This window comes from Pseudophryne corroboree, chromosome 2, assembly GCF_028390025.1.
Source record: "Pseudophryne corroboree isolate aPseCor3 chromosome 2, aPseCor3.hap2, whole genome shotgun sequence".
NCBI lineage: Eukaryota > Metazoa > Chordata > Amphibia > Anura > Myobatrachidae > Pseudophryne > Pseudophryne corroboree.
In genome coordinates, this window is record NC_086445.1 from 221,381,464 (window position 1) to 221,401,700 (window position 20,237).

Consider the following 20,237-nt stretch of genomic DNA (forward strand, 5'->3'; position numbering starts at 1 on the left):
AGCTGAAGTCTATCGTTACATGTAATACCAATTATGTTATCTATAAAATCTGTTGCACTTGTAAGCTCTCTTATATTGGTAAAAGTAAGAGAAGTTTAAAAATAAGAATCCAAGAACATCTGTGAAACATCAAAAATAAAGTTCAGAATCACAGTCTCCCGAGACATTTTCAGGAATATCATAATTCAGATACTCAGGATTTGACCTTTACAGTTTTAGAACATATTCAGGAAAACAAAAGGGGTGGGGACAGAGATCTATATCTGGCTCAAAGAGAATCATATTGGATCTACTCCCTGAACACGCTCATTCCAAATGGGCATAATGAAAACATAGAGATGACCTGCTTCTTATAGGGAGCAAATTCTTATGCTTCTTATTCTCCCTCTTCTTCTTCTTCTTTCTTCTTTTTCTGTCTCAAGAGTCTCCTAGATTTGTCTTTATTCATTATACTAATAGCCAATAGGCTTTCCTGTCTACTATATTGGGCCTGGGTTAGGCACTCACGTAGGTAATGTTAGAAATAAGTAGCGGGAGGAATTTATGATCACTATTATAGTAATTATTCCGATACAATCTACTGTGCAATTTTATAAATAATTTGTCATTGTATTAAATAATATGTAAACTGTATAACACATTGTTACCATGTGAAAATAGAGCTGTGTCTATTATGTCATGATAAAGATGATATAAGAATATTTTACATGAACACACTAATATAATTCTATATGTAGTTCAAGCTATTCTGCTTATAATCACTAAGTATCACTTATACGATATTAATCATTTGACACTGTCTAAGAGTTGATTTTGTATATATTAAGATGATTAGCGTTATCACAATCCGTTAATGAAATTATCTGCACCCTAGGAATTCACTAAATAGTTTACTCGTTTCTGTATGCTTTAGATTTCTTTATAATCTATTGCTGCCACACTATGGGGATATGCGATTACACTATAGAAGGAAATGCCTCTGGTGGAACAGTGACGTAATGGTCACTCTGGAGATGGAACGCAAGCCGTTTCGTCCCGGCGCCTTCCGTTCACGTGACACTGTCACGTGACGCGAATAGCTTTTCGGCATCCCGGCCGGGTAAACATCCCGCGGCGCTGGTGACCATTGCGCTCGGCACGGACGGCAGGGCTATGGTGACACGCTGCGTGTCTGATGCTGTTCTGAGCAACGAAAGGGGGAGAATAGTTAGACCCACATTAAAAGAATAACTGTGCAAACTACAGGTCCCGCCTCTTCCTTTACTCCTATTGGTTCCGTGAATTGCCACTCAAAATCACTCCTAATTTATATAGATATTAGTCACAAGGGGGCATTATGGGAAAATTAATTAAGTTGGATATAGTATAATTTTAGGCTCACGATAATTTCTATATGTTGTAAAACATTTATATACTAATAATATAATTGAGTATTAATAAGGACCCCCTTCTTCTATATTAAAATACTGGTTTTCCATAGATAATTAAAGTACCAATGAAATCACTGAAGGAAGTGAGATCATCAAGCTTTCTCCTTTATAAGCACGTACCCAGCTCCCATGCTTCATTGCATGGCTACTGGCTTACTGCTGATTGCTTTTTAGAAGGTAAGGGTATTTGTCTTCATGACATTCTACACAAGGCTCTATTTAGTTAAGATGACTCTGGAATTTTGTTTGTAATATGCATTAATACAGATTCATTTTTGTTAATAAGCTGATATTTATCCTTATATGTATGCTATGATGCTGGGCTGTGTAATCATGTACTCCCAGTACTATTCCTATTAACTATCCATCTGTGGGTTATCAATCTGTGGACTTTATATTAGTTTCATCTGTTTGTTTTCTCACACTTCTGGGCCATATGGATTTAAAAACAGTGTGATTGTATACGTGTGACACCTGATTAGGACCATGTTAACTTAGGTCCTTATTGCTGTTATTCAATTATTTCTCCAGGTATCATATCCATAGGATACCATAAGAACTTTGTATCTATATCTGCATTTTTTCACCTACATTTGACCCTTGAGGTATGTTATGATCATTACATATGTTGGATGTGGAATCTCATTGATAATATACTAATTGCATCATGGTATGGAGAATTTACCTATAAGGTGTGGACACATCGGTTTATGTGCTTTACATAGAAGTAATTAAGCATATACCTCCAATCAGTCTAAATGATTGAAAAATTAGACCAGAAGTAACGCATGCCTGGTATGATTCAAGGTCAGGGTACCTGACATTTGATAGGCTAATAGTAATCATCTATAAAATAATCCAATTGTCAGTTTAGTTTTAATATTTCTGACATGAAAGTGTTTCATACACCAGTGAACTATAAAATTGAGTGACTTTTGGGATCAGGCCCCTCTTTTATATATATTTTCTATTGTGTTTGGGTTAGACACTAATTAATAATAATTAACCCATTAGGTCTTCCCTGTGTGCATGAAGTTGCAGATCTTTTTTTTCATACGAACGCTTCTATTTTGAGCTCTATGAAATTTGAGCTACCAGATCCACGAGGTATGTGGTGCATTAATTAATCTCCAATGTGTAATAAAATTTAGATACATGATCCCTTTAAGAACCTATTATTTCCCTAATTAGGCCGAATCCATGTTTTTACTTTTCACCTCATTGATGTTTTTGAAGCCCCCGTATGAACCAACTCGGCCAATGGTTTAGGCTTGGTACTCTCTTGGATAGACACTGCTATCTAAGGTATGTTTAACGTTTAAGAGTATTTCTGGTGGACCATAATTAATAATAATTATTAATAATTCTTCAAGGTCTAAACTAATCATGTAAGGCTGTTAATTGTTCATTCCATGTTTTGGTTTTTTTCTTGTCTTCCCCATTCTTGCTTTTTTGGACTGTTTCTATTTTTATGTATTTTTTTATGTATTCTTTTATGTAGTGTTATAATGTATTAAATAGTTGTTCTAGAACTTCTAGACGCACCCCTGATGAAGTCTAGTTCCTAGACAAAACGCGCTGGGTTACCGTATTTTCTTGTTGATGTTATCTCCGAACATTTATGAGGAGGATTAAGGACACAATATAAAGTTGCCTTCATTCCTTTATATCCTATTGACGGATCGTTGTAGGAGAAATTACATCTTAATGTCTATGTAATAATGATGGACACAGATTATGTTTCTGTATAGTTGTTTTAATAAAATTTTTATGAAAAACAGTCCGTTATATATTTAAAAAAAAACCTTCATAAATATTGATCATGAAACCTGTTAAGGAACAGTCTATATATAAGGGCACTTCTAATTTCTGGGTGCCATTTTTCCTCTATTTCTATATCCTATTCTCTATGTTCAGTTCCTCCTAACAGTGAACTTAGAGGAACCAGGCAGCCCATCTTCGAGATAACTTAATCTAATCTAATTTCTTATCTTGAAACCAAATAGCGCAGGAGGAGAGTTTTTGGTTTGATATATATATATATATATATATATATACACTGTATATAGATAGGTGTGTGTGTGTACTAAACAAACTCTTAGAAATAGTACATATGCAGAGTTTACATCTTCAATCGGTAGAAGACTCCGCCACTGGGTAACCTCACGCAGGAAACAGGGTCTCACCGTGATACAGCACAGTATTTCATAGGGGGAAATAAAAAACACAATAGTGTAATACTGTATTTTCGTACTCCCTTTATACAGGATAGAATACTGTGAAAAGGTAGATCACAAAAATGGGCAACTATTTCAATGCATGGACTCTTACTGGAAAAAAAAATATTTATAGTACATCAACTGGATAATGCTCTATTCATCATATGCTTGTTTCCAGCAAAATTTCCCTTGAACATATAAAGACATATGCCCATAGGGTAGTGTATTTTTCCCCCTTCAAAATAACACATTTACTGTATTCAGTAGCGGATCTTGCCACGGGCAAGCAGGACTTTTGGCCGGGGCGCCGCCATCCGGAGGGCACCGCACCATGGCAAGATCCGCTACTGTGCCCCCCGCTGTGTCCACCGCTGGTCCCCCGCTGTGAAGGGAACTAGACGCTACCCGTCTAGTTTCCCTTTGTGGAGAGGACCTTTGCTGTGTGGTGCGCGATTACGTCATCGTGCACTGCACAGCATTGTGGGACTGACACAGACGCTAGGGGTCATAATTGACCTCTAGTGTCTATCTATGCTGTGCTATGAGAGAGACGTCATGATGTCCCGGAGCGCCAAAAGGGCTAGAACCGGCCCTGACTATATTAAACATTACCCAAAATGAAAAGGTGAGAATGTACAGAGAAAATATGCTTTATGTGTTTGGTCTACAATAGGACTCCCTCAGGGTTCGAGAAAATGTGTTGGGGCCAAAAATGCTTTCTTATGGACTTTGAAATCCCTAATGGACATCTCATACCCCTGAACACATTCTGTATAAGAATATGTTCTTTGTACATTCGTATCCTGTTTATTTTGTTTAGGTTTCACGCTACAGGTAATTTATTCCAGGTGCTCTTCTCTTGTTGTCTCTATTTCTTCCCCAGTTAAGAAGTGTTTTGATCCTAAAGATTGGCCTGATGAAGAAATGGAAGCACTTCAAACACAATTGTGTAAGATCTCTAGAGCCACTGAGAGGGATGTTCCCTTAGTGTATTACGCAGAAATCAGTACTTAGGGTGCCACCATGTCTTAAACCTCAAGCAACAGGGATTTACACAATGGACTGAAGACCGCAGGATGATTGGCTGGAGTAATGCACAACAATGCAGAACCCGGTACAGTTGGTAAATACATTTGCAGGCTGTGCTGTGGGAGAGAACAAAAGTAAACAAAGTCACGAGTAACTAATGGCAAGTTCAATGGTCAGTCAAGAATCAGGCACGACTGGCAGACAGGAGTACTGACAGGCAGTGGCACTGAGAGGGGGGCAGGTACAGATTACTCAGGCCCAAGCATGCCAGGAGGCCCTGGCCAGAACCAGCAGCCTTTTTTCTAATTATTTATTGAAAATCAGTGGGCGGCCGAGCAGCGTGGGTATGTATGTGTGTCACTGCACCCGGCTGTGACTATCACTGACTTTGTCTGTGACTTCCAGAAGTTTCAGCCACTGGCGCCGTATGCACCGCTGCTAAAGTGAAGGTCTTGCGAGATGATGAAATCATTGCGAGTCCCACTCTCAACAGCTGGCTCTGGACTGAAGCAGCAGCAGCTGGCTCCAGGCGGCAGGCGGGGACAGGGTGGGAGGAGCAGAGCACATGTTACATCTGCCCCACCTACAATGCAACATGGTTTTGCCCGTTAGTGTGCTTTTGTGGATTGTTAACAAACCTGAATAACGCCCTTTGTCAGTAATTTACCATCTTCTAAGAAATACAATACCATCTGGGTAGTGGTGGATTGTTTTTCTAAGCTGGCCCACTTCATACCAAACAAAATCCAAGAAATTTTCACCTTCATGGTTGCACTAAACGTGGAGTTCAGTTTGTGGTGACGTTGTGCTGGTCTCCATGTAAAGCTTTACAGTTCCGCATCAGCTTCTTCTTTGCTTACTACAGTATCTTCAATTCCTTATCTTCTACTACATTGTTTATGGTATACATCCTCGGGTCATTCTGCTCTCTTTCCCAGTTCCTGCTGTATTAGCTGCTGGCACTTCACTAAAACATGGAAAGAAGTAAATACAACCTTTAAAAAAAACAACTTAGATATTTACAAATTCTATGCCGATAGGAAATAGAGAACTATCCTCAACTTGAAACCTAGAGATAGAGTGTGGCTTTCTATCTCAATCTATAGCTACTAGTTCCAAATTTATCCCTCATTACAATGGTCTTTTTGGCATCCTTTGAGTCATTTATCCAATCTCCTACAAACAAATTCTGGGTTGATGCTGCTTGGGTTGGTGCTGCAAACTGGACCCAGTGTGGTATGCAGGCTCCCGTGGTGGTACAGCCTGGCACTCACTGTTTGGGAAGTATGCTGGCTCCCACTCCTATTCTCATGTCAGTAACTTGATCATGAGCAGGGATCAGTACATGCAGGCCACCATCTTGGTTGAAGTCCACTCCCCTTTGTAAACTCCGGTCATGTGACTGTCTCTAACCATTTACAGCAGGGGTGGGGAATCTTTGACCCTCCAGCTGTTGTTTTGCTATTTGACCATACTAAAACTGTTGCCAGTCATGTTGGGATGTGTAACAACAGCTGGTGGGCCAAAGGTTCCCCACCACTGATTTACAGGCATTGTTAATTTTAAGAACCCTATTTAAACTCACTGGTTCTGCAGTCTTTGCCAGATCTTCTCCTGTCCTTCTTGGATTCAGTTTCCTGGCTCCTGGTTTTACTGTGTGTAATGTTATGCTACTTTGATTGACAAGTATTTTTCACTTTGTCCTGTACCAGTCAGTAAATATACACTGAGACTCAGCAGTATACAGTATAAAAAAATAAAAGTACAGTTTATTGGCGCAGATAAAGTGAAGATGACAAAAACAACATGCAATTCAATTGAATGATAACAAACAGAAAAAAAATACTCAGCTTTGAGTGTCGGAATCTGGTATGTTTTTAGTTATTTTTAACTCTGTCTGAAAGAGACCCTTGTCAGTGTCCATCATCAATGATCATTGTTGTCAGATTTGATAGTCAGTCATCAGAGCAGACCTTAGCTCAGGATAGGCCTTGCAAGTTTTTATGTTAGGGCTGAATCCCTCTGAACAAAGGGAAAACACCCTTCTAATATACTTTGTTCAACCTCTCAAAATAACTGTCCTCATGAACAATTCTTCCACTTGTACTTATAGCAGATGGCATTGCTACACTTATATAATCCTTCTAGAGAAGCTGTCACAACTGAGGGCTGGTGTTGACCTGAAACAGCCTCAGTTGTAGGGGATGGTGTAAATGTAAATCTGGATGGTAGAATAGGACTCCTAAACATACAGATGACTTGTACCACCAGTACCCGAAGGTGTGACTACGACAACAAAAATAAAATGAATGTTTGTTTATTGAACACAGTTCTGATGGTACATCGGCAGTTGCAAATATATGATATGAGAAATGATTAAAAACAGTACATAGTTCCACAAGGAATAGGCAAAAGCTGGTATTCCCTTAGGTGTGATATCCGCACAAGGCTATCTTGGGAGATTAGGAGATGGAGAATCCTTTTACCATCACTTAGGTGCTGTATGGTAGATGAAAGCTGGAACTGGTCAGCAGATGTTATACAGAGGCTGAACGTGCTGTAGAGTGAGTAATACACATAGACTGACAGTTTTGACGGATGGAACCGGTAACAAAGAATTGTGGGTGAAGTGCAGGTGAACCAGTGTTAGCAGAGGAGTTTAATGAAACTGGTGACGCTAGAGATTGATGAATTTGAAGAACAGATGACTTGAGCACTGAAGATGTTAGGGAAACCGATGGCGGAGCACCGATGACATCATGAGCAGAGATGGTTGACGAGGAGGAGTAGACTTGGGAAATGATGACCTCCCTCGCTCGATTGCCCTTTCTCGAAACTGTAGATCGACTTTGGTACACAGAGATATAAGTTCATTCAACTTTGGAGGCAAGTCCCTGGTAGCCAATTCGTCCTTGATACGCTCAGATAGGCCATGCCAAAAGGCTGCATACAAGGCATCATCGTTCCATGCCAGTTCTGATGCTAGAATCTGGAACTGTATAAGATACTGTCCGACAGTTCGTGTCCCCTGGCGTAAACGGAGAAACTCAGAAGAGGCTGAAGATACACGGCCTGGCTCGTCAAAGATACGCCTGAATGTTGCCACAAAGTCTGTATAAGAAGACAGCAAAGTATCAGATCTCTCCCATAATGGGGATGCCCAATCCAGGGCAGAGCCACTGAGGAGGGAAATAATGTAGGCAACATTTGTGCGATCAGTTGGAAAACTGCCAGGCTGTAGCTCGAAATGAATTTCACACTGGTTGAGGAATCCCCTGCAGGCTTTTGGGGACCCGTCAAATTTCGCTGGAGTCAGTAAATGAAGTCGTGGAACAGAAGTGGGTATGGTGGGTGGGGTTACCACTGTAGGTACTGCCGTTGGTACACCAGACACCCCGGATCCACGGAGGGTCATTTGAATTCCATCCAGCCAAGAAGAGAGATCCTGAAGACAGCGGATAACATGGCTTTGTGCAGCCTCCTGATGTTCAAGTCGGGCTGCCAGTTCTTGCATCGGCCTGGCTGCTTGGTCTTGATCTCCGGCCGGATTCATTAGGTCAGTGCTTACTGTCACAACTGAGGGCTGGTGTTGACCTGAAACAGCCTCAGTTGTAGGGGCTGGTGTAAATGTAAATCTGGGCGGTAGAATAGGACTCCTAGACATACAGATGACTTGTACCACCAGTGCCCGAAGGTGTGACCCCGACAACAAAGATAAAATGAATGTTTGTTTATTGAACACAGTTCTGATGGTACATTGGCAGTTGCAAAGATATGATATGAGAAATGATTAAAAACAGTACACAGTTCCACAAGGAATAGGCAAAATCTGGTATTCCCTTAGGTGTGGTATCCGCACAAGGCTAGCTTGGGAGATTAGGAGATGGAGAGTCCTTTTACCATCACCTAGGTGCTGTATGGTAGATGAAAGCTGGAACTGGTCAGCAGATGTTATACAGAGGCTGAATGTGCTGTAGAGTGAGTAGTACACGTAGACTGCCAGTTTTGACGGATGGAACCGGTAACAAAGAACTGTGGGTGAAGTGCAGGTGAACCAGTGTTAGCAGAGGAGTTTAATGACACTGGTGACGCTAGAGATTGATGAATTTGAAGAACAGATGACTTGAGCACTGACGATGTTAGGGAAACCGATGGCGGAGCACCGATGACATCAGGAAGCTGAACACCGCTGGGAACCAAATGCTGGAAGCCGGTGTTTTAGAGCACTGCCAATAGCAGAAGGCAATGAGGATACTATGGAGTCAGGCAGGCACCGCAGGGTGGTGATTGGTGCGGGTCTCTGAAGAACTGAAGACACAGGAGCTGGAATACCTGGAACACAGTTAATAATCACAGAGAGCAGAGACAGGATACACTGGTAATGACAACCAAAGCACTGACAACTTCCTGATTCAGGATCAGTCCTTTTATACCCTCAGCAGTGCAGGGATTGGGTCAGCAATCAGGCAGAAGTCAGCGATGCAGTAGATTGGAGGAAATAGCGTCATGTGATCAGAACCAACATGGCTGCGCCCATACTGGTCTTTGGAGGGAAACCTGGTTTGTAATCTCATATGGAGATTTTACAGTAATGGCGGCTGCGGCCGCAGGGGACAGTGGATGCCAAGCTGCACAGCAAACCCACAGAGCCGGCGGCAGAGGCCACAGCGGGCGAGAGGCACCACACAGACCTGTTAGTGCTTTGAACTGTAATAATAGCGGCAAAGGCCGCAGCTGACAGGGGACGCCACACTGATCCATTCAGGCGCTGAGAGCGCAGCAATGGTGGCGGAGGCCGCGGCTGACAGGAGACGCTATGCAGAGCCGTCCAAGTGCTGGGAGTGCAGTAATGGCGGCGGAGGCCGCGATGGGCTAGAAACGGCATTCCACTTATAAGAGTTCCTTGTGACAGCATCTGCGGACTGGCAGAGAGGAGATATGAAGGATGTTTAGCAGCATGATTGAGACCCGGCCCTGGAATGCTTAGCCAGTCTTAGGAGACTCCTGAAAGGTAAATAATGGTGTCCTGTAACCCGGATTGTGACAGTGCCCCCCCCCCCCCCCTTTAGGAGTGGCCCCAGGACACTGCTTTGGCTTCCGAGGGAACTTGGAATGAAAATTCCGAACCAATTTAGGAGCATGGACATCTGAAGCATTGGTCCAGGAGCATTCCTTAGGGCCATAGCCCTTCCAATTGATCAGGTATTGAAGTTGACCATAACGGAAGCGTGAATCCAGAATTTTGGCGACTTCATACTCAACACCACATTGAGTCTGGACTTTAGGAGTCGAAGGAAGTGCTGAATGGAACCGATTCAGGATCAGCGGTTTCAGAAGGGAAACGTGAAACGTCCTGGGAATTTTCAAGAATGGAGGTAGCTGATGTTTGTAAGCCACTGGGTTGATGACTTGTTCAATTCGAAAAGGACCGATATATCGAGGAGCAAATTTCATGCTTGGAACTCTTAACCTCAAATTCTTCGTAGATAGCCAAACACGATCACCCACTTTAAGGGCAGGAACTGCCCTACACTTCTTATCTGCAAACTTCTTATATCTAAAAGATGCTTTGAGTAGAGCTGCTCGGACATTCCTCCAGTTATTTGAAAACTGACGAAGAGTGATATCAGCTGCTGGCACTGAAGTTGCTGGAAGCGGATTAATTTCTGGAACTTTAGGGTGAAATCCATAGTTGGTGAAGAATGGCGTAGAAGAGGATGACGAGTGCTATTGGTTGTTATGGCAGAACTCGGCCCAGGGAAGAAGTTGAACCCAGTCATCTTGGGAGGAGGATACATAAATTCAGAGGAAGGCCTCCTCCAAGTCCTTATTCACCCTCTCAGTTTGACCATTGGTCTGGGGGTGATACGCTGTGGAGAATTTTAATTTGACTTGGAGGGCCAAACATAAGCTTCGCCAAAAGTTGGCTACGAACTGTACTCCTCTGTCAGAAATTATCTCCTCGGGGAGGCCATGCAGTCTAAAGATCTCCTGAATGAACACTTGAGCCAACTTGGAACCTGACGGAAGACCGGTAAGAGGGATGAAATGAGCCATCTTGGTAAACCGGTCAACTACCACCCAGATGGTATTAAACTTGTTACATATAGGAAGGTCCGTAATAAAGTCCATTGACAAATGGGTCTACGGACGATGAGGAACAGATTACCGAACCAGTTGCCCAGCGGGTGACTGGCGAGGCACTTTATGTTGAGCATATTTTGGGCAGGAAGCAATAAACTCAGTAATGTCCTTCTTCAGGGTCGGCCACCAGTAGGACCTGGAGATGAATTCAAGGGTTTTCTGGATGCCCACATGTCCGGTAAAACGGGAAGCGTGTGCCCAATGCATGAGCTTCTTCCTTAGAGCCGGATTTACAAAACTTTTCCCTAATGGGGGCATAGAGTCCATCCTTACCGTGGAGAATGCCACAGGATTGATGATAGGATGCTTGTCCGTAGACTCAGACTCATTTTCTTGCTCCCAGGAGCGGGAAAGGGCATCAGCCTTGTGATTCTGTGACCCCGGACAGAACTGGAGTTTAAAGTCGAACCTAGAAAAAAAAGTGCCCATCTGACCTGACGGGGGTTGAGACATTGTGCTCCTTTCAAATACAGGAGATTTTTATGGTCTGTAAGAATTGTGATGTTATGGGAAGCTCCTTCTAGCAAATACCTCCACTCTTCCAGAGCGAGCTTGAAAGCCAGCAATTCCTGATCGCCAATGGCGTAATTGCGCTCAGCAGGGGAAAACTTCCAGGAGAAGAAGCCGCAAGGATGCAGATGACCATCTTTGGCTCTTTGAGACAGGACCGTGCCCACTCCAATGGAGGAGGCATCCACCTCAAGGGTGAACGGCGAGTTGGTATCTGGCTGTTTTAACACTGGAGCTGAGATGAATCTTTGCTTTAATAGATGAAAGGCTTGAACAGCTTCTTTGGACCATTTGGAAGGATTAGCACCCTTTTTGGTAAAGGCAGTGATAGGCGCCACAATGGTGGAAAAGTCTTGAATAAATTTTCTGTAATTATTGTCGAATCCTAGAAATCTGTGAACACCCTTGAGGGTTTTTGGTATTGGCCAATCCTGGATAGCTTGTAGTTTCTCAGGGTCCATCTCTAGTCCGGAACCGGACACAATGTAGCCTAGAAACAGAATGGACTTGACTTCAAAGACGCATTTTTCTAATTTACAATAAAGATGATTGGCACAAAGACGAGACAAGACTTCCTTCACCCAAAAGCGATGTTCCTCCAAATCGTTAGCAAAAATGAGGATGTCATCGAGGTACACCACAACATGACGATAGAGGATATCTCTAAAGATCTCGTTCACGAAGTGTTGAAAAACAGCTGGAGCGTTACTGAGTCCGAAAGGCATGACGAGGTACTCATAATGTCTTCCACTCATCACCCTTTCGGATACGAATGAGGTTATAGGCACCCCTCAAATCTAATTTCGTGAAGATGGTTGCTCCGCTAACCCGATCAAAGAGTTCGGTAATCAGAGGCAGAGGATACTGTTTTTTTTACAGTGATGTCGTTCAAACCTCTACAGTCTATGCATGGCCGCAGGCCACCGTCTTTCTTCTTAACGAAGAAGAAACCTGCGCCAGCTGGAGAAGAAGAAGGTCGGATGAAACCCTTTGCCAAGTTCTCTTTAATATATTCCTCCATGGAATAAGTCTCTGGTACAGACAACGGATACGTTCGGCCTCAAGGTGGAACCTTCCCTGGGATGAGGTCAATAGGACAATCCCACTCCCTATGGGGTAAATTTACTAAGATTCGTATTTTCCCGTTTCAGGTCAAAGTTCAATCACGAATGACATCGAAAGTGTGAAACTGCAACTTTTTGAATTTATTACGACTAATTTACTAAGCTGTCGTATTCGGGTTTTTCTTTTGTTCCGATGTCGATGTCATTCGTGTTTTTTTTATTTTTTTTACGGCAGTGATTAGCAAAACACTGCCGACTTTTTAAAAATTAATCTCGGCCGGATCTGTGTGATCCGTGCTGGGGTTAATTTTTTTTTTTTTTTAAATTAAACAGTGTAAAATAAAAATAAAAATTGCTTGGGGTCCCCCCTCCTAAGCATAACCAGCCTCGGGCTCTTTGAGCCGATCCTGGTTGCAGAAATATGGGGGGGAAAATGACAGGGGTTCCCCCATATTTAAGCAACCAGCATCGGGCTCTGCGTCTGGTCCTGGTTCCAAAAATACGAGGGACAAAAAGAGTAAGGGTCCCCCGTATTTTTAAAACCAGCACCGGGCTCCACTAGCTGGACAGATAATGCCACAGCAGGGGATCACTTTTATATAGTGCCCTGCGGCCGTGGCATCAAAAATCCAACTAGTCACCCCTGGCCGGGGTACCCTGGGGGAGTGGGGACCCCTTCAATCAAGGGGTCCCCCCCCCCAGCCACCCAAGGGCCAGGGGTGAAGCCCGAGGCTGTCCCCCCCATCCAATTGGCTGCGGATGGGGGGCTGATAGCCTTTTGTGAAAATGAAAAGATATTGATTTTAGTAGCAGTACTACAAGGCCCAGCAAGCCTCCCCCGCATGCTGGTACTTGGAGAACCACAAGTACCAGCATGCGGCGGAAAAACGGGCCCGCTGGTACCTGTAGTACTATTACTAAAAAAATACCCAAAAAAAGACAAGACACACACACCGTGAAAGTAAAGATTTATTACAAACATCCACACAAACATACACACATACTTACCTTATGTTCACACGCAGGTCGGTCCTCTTGTCCAGTAGAATCCAAGGGGTACCTGTTGAAAAAATTCTACTCACCAGATCCAGGGTCCCAGGGTCCTCGGGGCAACCATTTGTAATCCAGGTACTTGAATAAAATAACAAAACGGAGACCCGAGCCACGAACTGAAAGGGGCCCCATGTTTTCACATGGGACTCCTTTCCCCGAATGCCAGAAACCCACTCTGACTTCTGTCTAAGTGGGTTTCTTCAGCCAATCAGGGAGCGCCAAGTTGTAGCACTCTCCTGATCGGCTGTGTGCTCCTGTACTGAGTGACAGGCGGCACACGGCAGTGTTACAATGTAGCGCCTATGCGCTCCATTGTAACCAATGGTGGTAACTTTCTGCCCTGCGGTTGACCTAAAGTGACCTCACCGCTGAGCAGAAAGTTCGCTGGAGTCAGTAAATGAAGTCGTGGAACAGAAGTGGGTATGGTGGGTGGGGTTACCACTGTAGGTACTGCCGTTGGTACACCAGACACCCCGGATCCACGGAGGGTCATTTGAATTCCATCCAGCCAAGAAGAGAGATCCTGAAGACAGCGGATAACATGGCCTTGTGCAGCCTCCTGATGTTCAAGTCGGGCTGCCAGTTCTTGCATCGGCCTGGCCGCTTGGTCTTGATCTCCGGCCGGATTCATTAGGTCAGTGCTTACTGTCACAACTGAGGGCTGGTGTTGACCTGAAACAGCCTCAGTTGTAGGGGCTGGTGTAAATGTAAATCTGGGCGGTAGAATAGGACTCCTAGACATACAGATGACTTGTACCACCAGTGCCCGAAGGTGTGACCACGACAACAAAGATAAAATGAATGTTTGTTTATTGAACACAGTTCTGATGGTACATTGGCAGTTGCAAAGATATGATATGAGAAATGATTAAAAACAGTACACAGTTCCACAAGGAATAGGCAAAATCTGGTATTCCCTTAGGTGTGGTATCCGCACAAGGCTAGCTTGGGAGATTAGGAGATGGAGAGTGCTTTTACCATCACCTAGGTGCTGTATGGTAGATGAAAGCTGGAACTGGTCAGCAGATGTTATACAGAGGCTGAATGTGCTATAGAGTGAGTAGTACACATAGACTGCCAGTTTTGACGGATGGAACCGGTAACAAAGAACTGTGGGTGAAGTGCAGGTGAACTAGTGTTAGCAGAGGAGTTTAATGACACTGGTGACACTGGTGACGCTAGAGATTGATGAATTTGAAGAACAGATGACTTGAGCACTGAAGATGTTAGGGAAACCGATGGCGGAGCACCGATGACATCAGGAAGCTGAACACCGCTGGGAGCCAAATGCTGGAAGCCAGTGTTTTAGAGCACTGCCAATAGCAGAAGGCAATGAGGATACTATGGAGTCAGGCAGGCACCGCAGGGTGGTGATTGGTGTGGGTCTCTGAAGAACTGAAGACACAGGAGCTGGAATACCTGGAACACAGTTAATAATCACAGAGAGCAGAGACAGGATACACTGGTAATGACAACCAAAGCACTGACAACTTCCTGATTCAGGACCAGTCCTTTTATACCCTCAGCAGTGCAGGGATTGGGTCAGCAATCAGGCAGAAGTCAGCGATGCAGTAGCTTGGAGGAAATAGCGTCATGTGATCAGAACCAACATGGCTGTGCCCATACTGGTCTTTGGAGGGAAACCTGGTTTGTAATCCCATATGGAGATTTTACAGTAATGGAGGCTGCGGCCACAGGGGACAGTGGACGCCACACTGATCCATTCAGGCGCTGAGAGCGCAGCAATGGCGGCGGAGGCCGCAGCTGACATGAGACGCTATGCAGAGCCGTCCAAGTGCTGGGAGTGCAGTAATGGCGGGGGAGGCCGCGATGGGCTAGAAACGGCATTCCACTTATAAGAGTTCCTTGTGACAGCATCTGCGGACTGGCAGAGAGGAGATATGAAGTAAGGATGTTTAGCAGCATGATTGAGACCCGGCCCTGGAACGCTGAGCCAGCCTCAGGAGACACCTGAAAGGTAAATAATGGTGTCCTGTAACCCGGATCGTGACAGAAGCAAGGATATTAATTCTAGATAGGACTATTCTCTTGATAATTTAGCTATTCCATTAGGTGACATTGCTGCACTTTAGCTATTCCATTAGGTGAAATTGCTGCACTCATATGGATGCTACCGTAAGTTTGGGTTTTGCTATAATAGTTATAATTCAGCCTTAAGTATCTGGTCACCCCCATCTCAGAAGTATTAATTTATCTGGCCCATTTCACAATCCTTGTTGTCTGATTCTTTGGTACTGCTTCCTTGACATCCTGGTTCTGACTTCGGCTTCCTCCTGGCTTGCTTCTGCCCATTCACAGATACCGCATTGCCCATCTGGTTCTAGCAGTGACTGATGACCACTCTCCAGTATAAATTTTATGTAGGCAAAACACAAGACATCTAGGCAATTTAAGGTTTACCCTGCCGAACATGTTTATAATATAAGAAAAAGTTTATCATCCCATTCATTAGCCTCCCATTTCAAAGAGTCGCATAATAGTCTAGCCACCAAGATGGCTTGCCAACTAAACAGAGAAAAGATTGGAACAATCAGAGATTAGATGGATTTTTAAATGAATTAGTTTCATACCAGAATGTCTCAACTTTAGTTTGAACTGAAATGTTTTTTTATAAATTCTACTTATTTGTTTATTTGTAGGCAATCTTCTATGGAGAACACCTGTATAGAAAGAAGATACCCCTATGTCTCCATTGTGTACTAAATGTTTATTGCCATCTGTAGACTTTAAAATGTTTTTCTTTTTTTGTAATTTTTGGCATAAGTCATTCTATTTTATAATGCTTTTTGTATATTATATGGCATTCTATCAATTGTAAAAAATATTTGTGTATAAAAGAAAGTACTTCTGAATTGGTAATATTGACTACAGGCTTCCTGAATTGTTCTAATATTTCGTTAATGCAATATTAGCCAGCCTGGAACACATTTCTGGTGGATCCTTATGTCGCCATGGTTTCCACTAGCTCTATACAACTTCAGTTGGGAGACAATGGGGGTAACTCCAAGTTGATCGCAGCAGGAAATGTTTTAGCAGTTGGGCAAAACCATGTGCACTGCAGTGGGGGGCAGATATAACATTTGCAGAGAGAATTAGATTTGGGTGGGTTATTTTGTTTCTGTGCAGGGTAAATACTGGCTGCTTTATTTTTACACTGCAATTTAGATTGTAGATTGAACACACCCCACCCAAATCTATCTCTTTCTGCACATGTTATATCTGCCTCCCCTGCAGTGCACATGGTTTTTTGCCCAACTGCTAACAAAGTTCCTGCTGCGATCAACTTGGAATTACCCCCTTGGAACGCATGATTCCGGCACATGCTGTCTAATCTTCCAGGAGCATCCAGATGCATGAACTGTGTTACTTGAAAACCATTGCCAGATTGGTTAACCTTATCTGTTAAATATAGGACATTGGGCCAGATTCAGAGATGGATGCCGTGATGGTCTTGCGATGGTGGTTGTAGTGTGGATTAGTATACAGAGAGATTGACAGTGACCATTTGCTGGCGGTAGGCACCTCAATGCAAATCCTGGTGACTGCACCATTTCAATATTTTCTCATATTTGCTGCGAACAAAGATGTAGCAATGATGAGCCACCTCTGAATTAGGCCCATTAGGAGAAACACACCATCCACTGTAATAAAAGTGTAATAATCAAGATTTAAGATTTATTAATCAAAACGTGTCAGAAGGATTGGCATATCTACAGTACGGACAGGTTCCACATGTGGTACCAACATCGAATACGTAGGAGGAAGGTCTGACAGAATTCCAGAGCCTGTAGTTTCTCTTTATAGGTTTTATTATTCCAGGTGTCTGGTACGCATATGTATTTGCTTTGTTATTTGCTCATTCTTATGTATGTAACTGTAATTTTATCTGTTATGGTCTGAATATTAAAACTGTATTGCGCTATATCTGCCTTCTCTTTATCCATATCGGATGTTGGAAAGTATACATAAAAGATAGTGAATTCTGCACTAATGGAAAATTTCTTCATTTTTTTTAAGATGGCTTCCATAAAAGTTTTCCAAAGTGTAAGGGTAACTCATAGATGAGGTTTCCCCAACAGAGATAAAAAGTGTGTATTCATATCTCACTACTGGGAATCCTGAAGCCTACTGCCACATCTTGAGATTTAAGATGTTTTTATCTTCTGGTTGTTGGACATTGTCAAGGACTTCTATTATTCTTAACAATTATGTCTACAAATAACAGGAAAAGTACTACAGCATAATTGTGTTAATTTTCATAAGGAGATATGAAGGATATCAACGAGTTTGGTATTTTAATACAAGGGATGTATTGTATTATTTTATGCACATTATGTTAGAACCTTTGTTTTTTAGCCAGTGTAGAGTGGCAGAGCAGGGATTCAAAGGAGGGGTACCAGTCTTGCTGCAGCATTGCGAATGGCCTAAAGTGAGGCCAGATGAGGAGGTTGAGGTAATCAAGGAGGGAAATAATGAGTAGGTGGAAAGGAGTTTTTGCAGCATCATGGGAGAGGAAGGGTCTTAATCTGGTGATATTTTGAAAGTTTGAAAGGCTTGGGAGAGGGACAGGATGCAGCATTGAAGGAGAGGGTGGAGTCAAGGCCGACACCCAGCTTGCTGAGAAAACGAACTGAAGAGATCATAGTACAGAAATGTTCACGAACCGCTGAGCGACAGTGGAGGAAATCACACTCTAAGGCCGACTTTCTCCATTTTTACACTTATGCTCTCATCCTACAGTGCTACCCCCTCCATCTCTAAACAGTCGTGTTTCAAGAACATCATCTCCTCCCAGTTTTCAAACCCCAGGTGTCTCTTTGCCACTGTCATCTCACTCCTCTGCCCACCCCTACCTCAACTCCCCTCCTTACTCTCTGCCCTTGAGTTTACCACCCACTTCACTTCCAAAATTGACTCCATATGTCAAGACATCACATCCCGCCAGACCCCCAGCAACATGCCCCCTCCTTTCCTTGGCCACCCCTCCCCATCCTTCTTACCAACTTTGACAAATTGTTCCCCTGTATCGGGAAAGGAAACCTTTTCATCTGGTTCCCCCCTCTCCAACTCACCACTTGACCCAACTCCTACCTCTACCCTTCAGCCTGTTCCTATCTTGCCCACCTCCTCATCTTTCCCTTTGATCAGGCACTGTCCAATCTGTCTTCAAACATGCCCTTGTCTCCCCTATTCTTTAAAAGCCTACCCTTGATCCTAGCTCTCTCTCTAACTACCTGTCACAACTCGGGTTTGTTACCCCTGCCACTGGGTCACTTACTGCTCCTGATCACCTGACCGCAATTCAGCCAATTGCTAGCCAGTCTAATCCATCCTGTACCATCTGGAACTGCTTAGCCAATCCTGGCAGATCCTGGGATATATATTCTAGCCTCTGGCTCTCATTCATTGCCAGTGCAATGTTTAGCTCAGTCATAACCAAGTCAAGCTAAAGTTGTGCTCCTGCTGTATTTATTCTGTTAAATCCTGGAGGCTGCACAGATTCATGATCCTCCTCCACACCTGTGCAAACCACATCTCAGGCTACACAGGTAATTCCAGCCTGTTCCTGTTACCTGATCCAGCTCCACTCCTGTGCAAACCCTATCCATGGCTGCACAAGTAATTCCAGTTCATTCCTGCTTCACTGGTTCCATTCCGGATTATCCACAGCTACCATTCATTCCGGTGTTCATTCTGCACCTGGTCGTGCTATCATCTGAGTGCTCCCAGATCCTGAACTACAGCGACAACCCCATTTAAGCCTAGTTAATACACTGGCAAGTTCTGGCACTCTAGCATTCTGGACTACAGGTACCAAGAAAGGAGAGTGTCATTCTCTACCAACAGTATCAATCCAGTATGAGCCTGGTTAATCTACTTCTACACTCTTCCCTGCTACACATATCACACTGTCACCAAAACACCTAAGACCCCGGTGGTCTAGTGGGTATGACCCGGCATCTCGCTCCCGAGACTTTTTCCTGATATGGTTCCATAAACAAACACAAGTGTGACACTACCGACCAAACTCTTGCTTCGGTTTTGCCTCCAAACTCCTTGAACGTATTGTCTACAACCACTTTACTGCCTTTCTTTCCTCCCACTCTCTGATTGACCCATTTAAATCTGGCTTCCGTTCTCTCCGCTCCACTGAAACTGCCATCACAAAAGTCTGTACTGACCTCCTTGCTGCCAAATCCAAGGGCCACAACTCTCTGCTTTTTCTCCTGGACCTCTCTGCTGCTTTTGACACTGTGGACCACAATCACTGTCTACCCCATCTGTGTCACCTTTGTTTGTCTGCCCCTCCCTTTTAGAATTTAAGTTCTTATGAGCAGGGCCCTCTGCACTCATGTGCTTTTCCTTCTCTTACTTAGACTATCTCCTACTTCATACTCCCTATGACAGCACCTAATCCACCCTGATGCTTATTTCAGTGTCATGTCCACTGATACAGAAATGTTTATATACCATGTACTTGTCCTACATTGTCTTGTACTGTAAATCGCTGTTTTCTTGTTTTGCTCATTTTTTTATGTACTTTGGGCCTGATTCTGAGATAGACGGAAGTTAAATGCCACATGCAAGCAGGGCCGGATCTAGGGGGGGGGGGGGGGGGGGGCCCTGCTTGCATGTGGCATTTAAGGGGGCGACCGCCCCCCCTAACACAGTCATAGCCACGCCCACTTTTGAGCAGAAGAGAGCTCTCCAGGGAGAGCCTGTGGCAGAACGATGTGCTGCAGCTTATACCACAGCAGCACAGAGGA

The 20,237-nt window shown here is 43.7% G+C and overlaps 1 long non-coding RNA gene across 2 annotated transcripts in view; it reads left to right on the forward strand.

Annotated features, from left to right (window-relative positions):
* The window catches only part of LOC135010371 (uncharacterized), a 166,334-nt gene extending 148,968 nt beyond the window's left edge, over positions 1-17,366 (forward strand). For both annotated transcript variants that reach the window (XR_010209774.1, XR_010209773.1), the window contains one exon: positions 16,110-17,366. This is a non-coding gene — a long non-coding RNA (uncharacterized LOC135010371). The remainder of the gene's footprint in view (positions 1-16,109) is intronic.
* Positions 17,367-20,237: the final 2,871 nt, after the last annotated feature.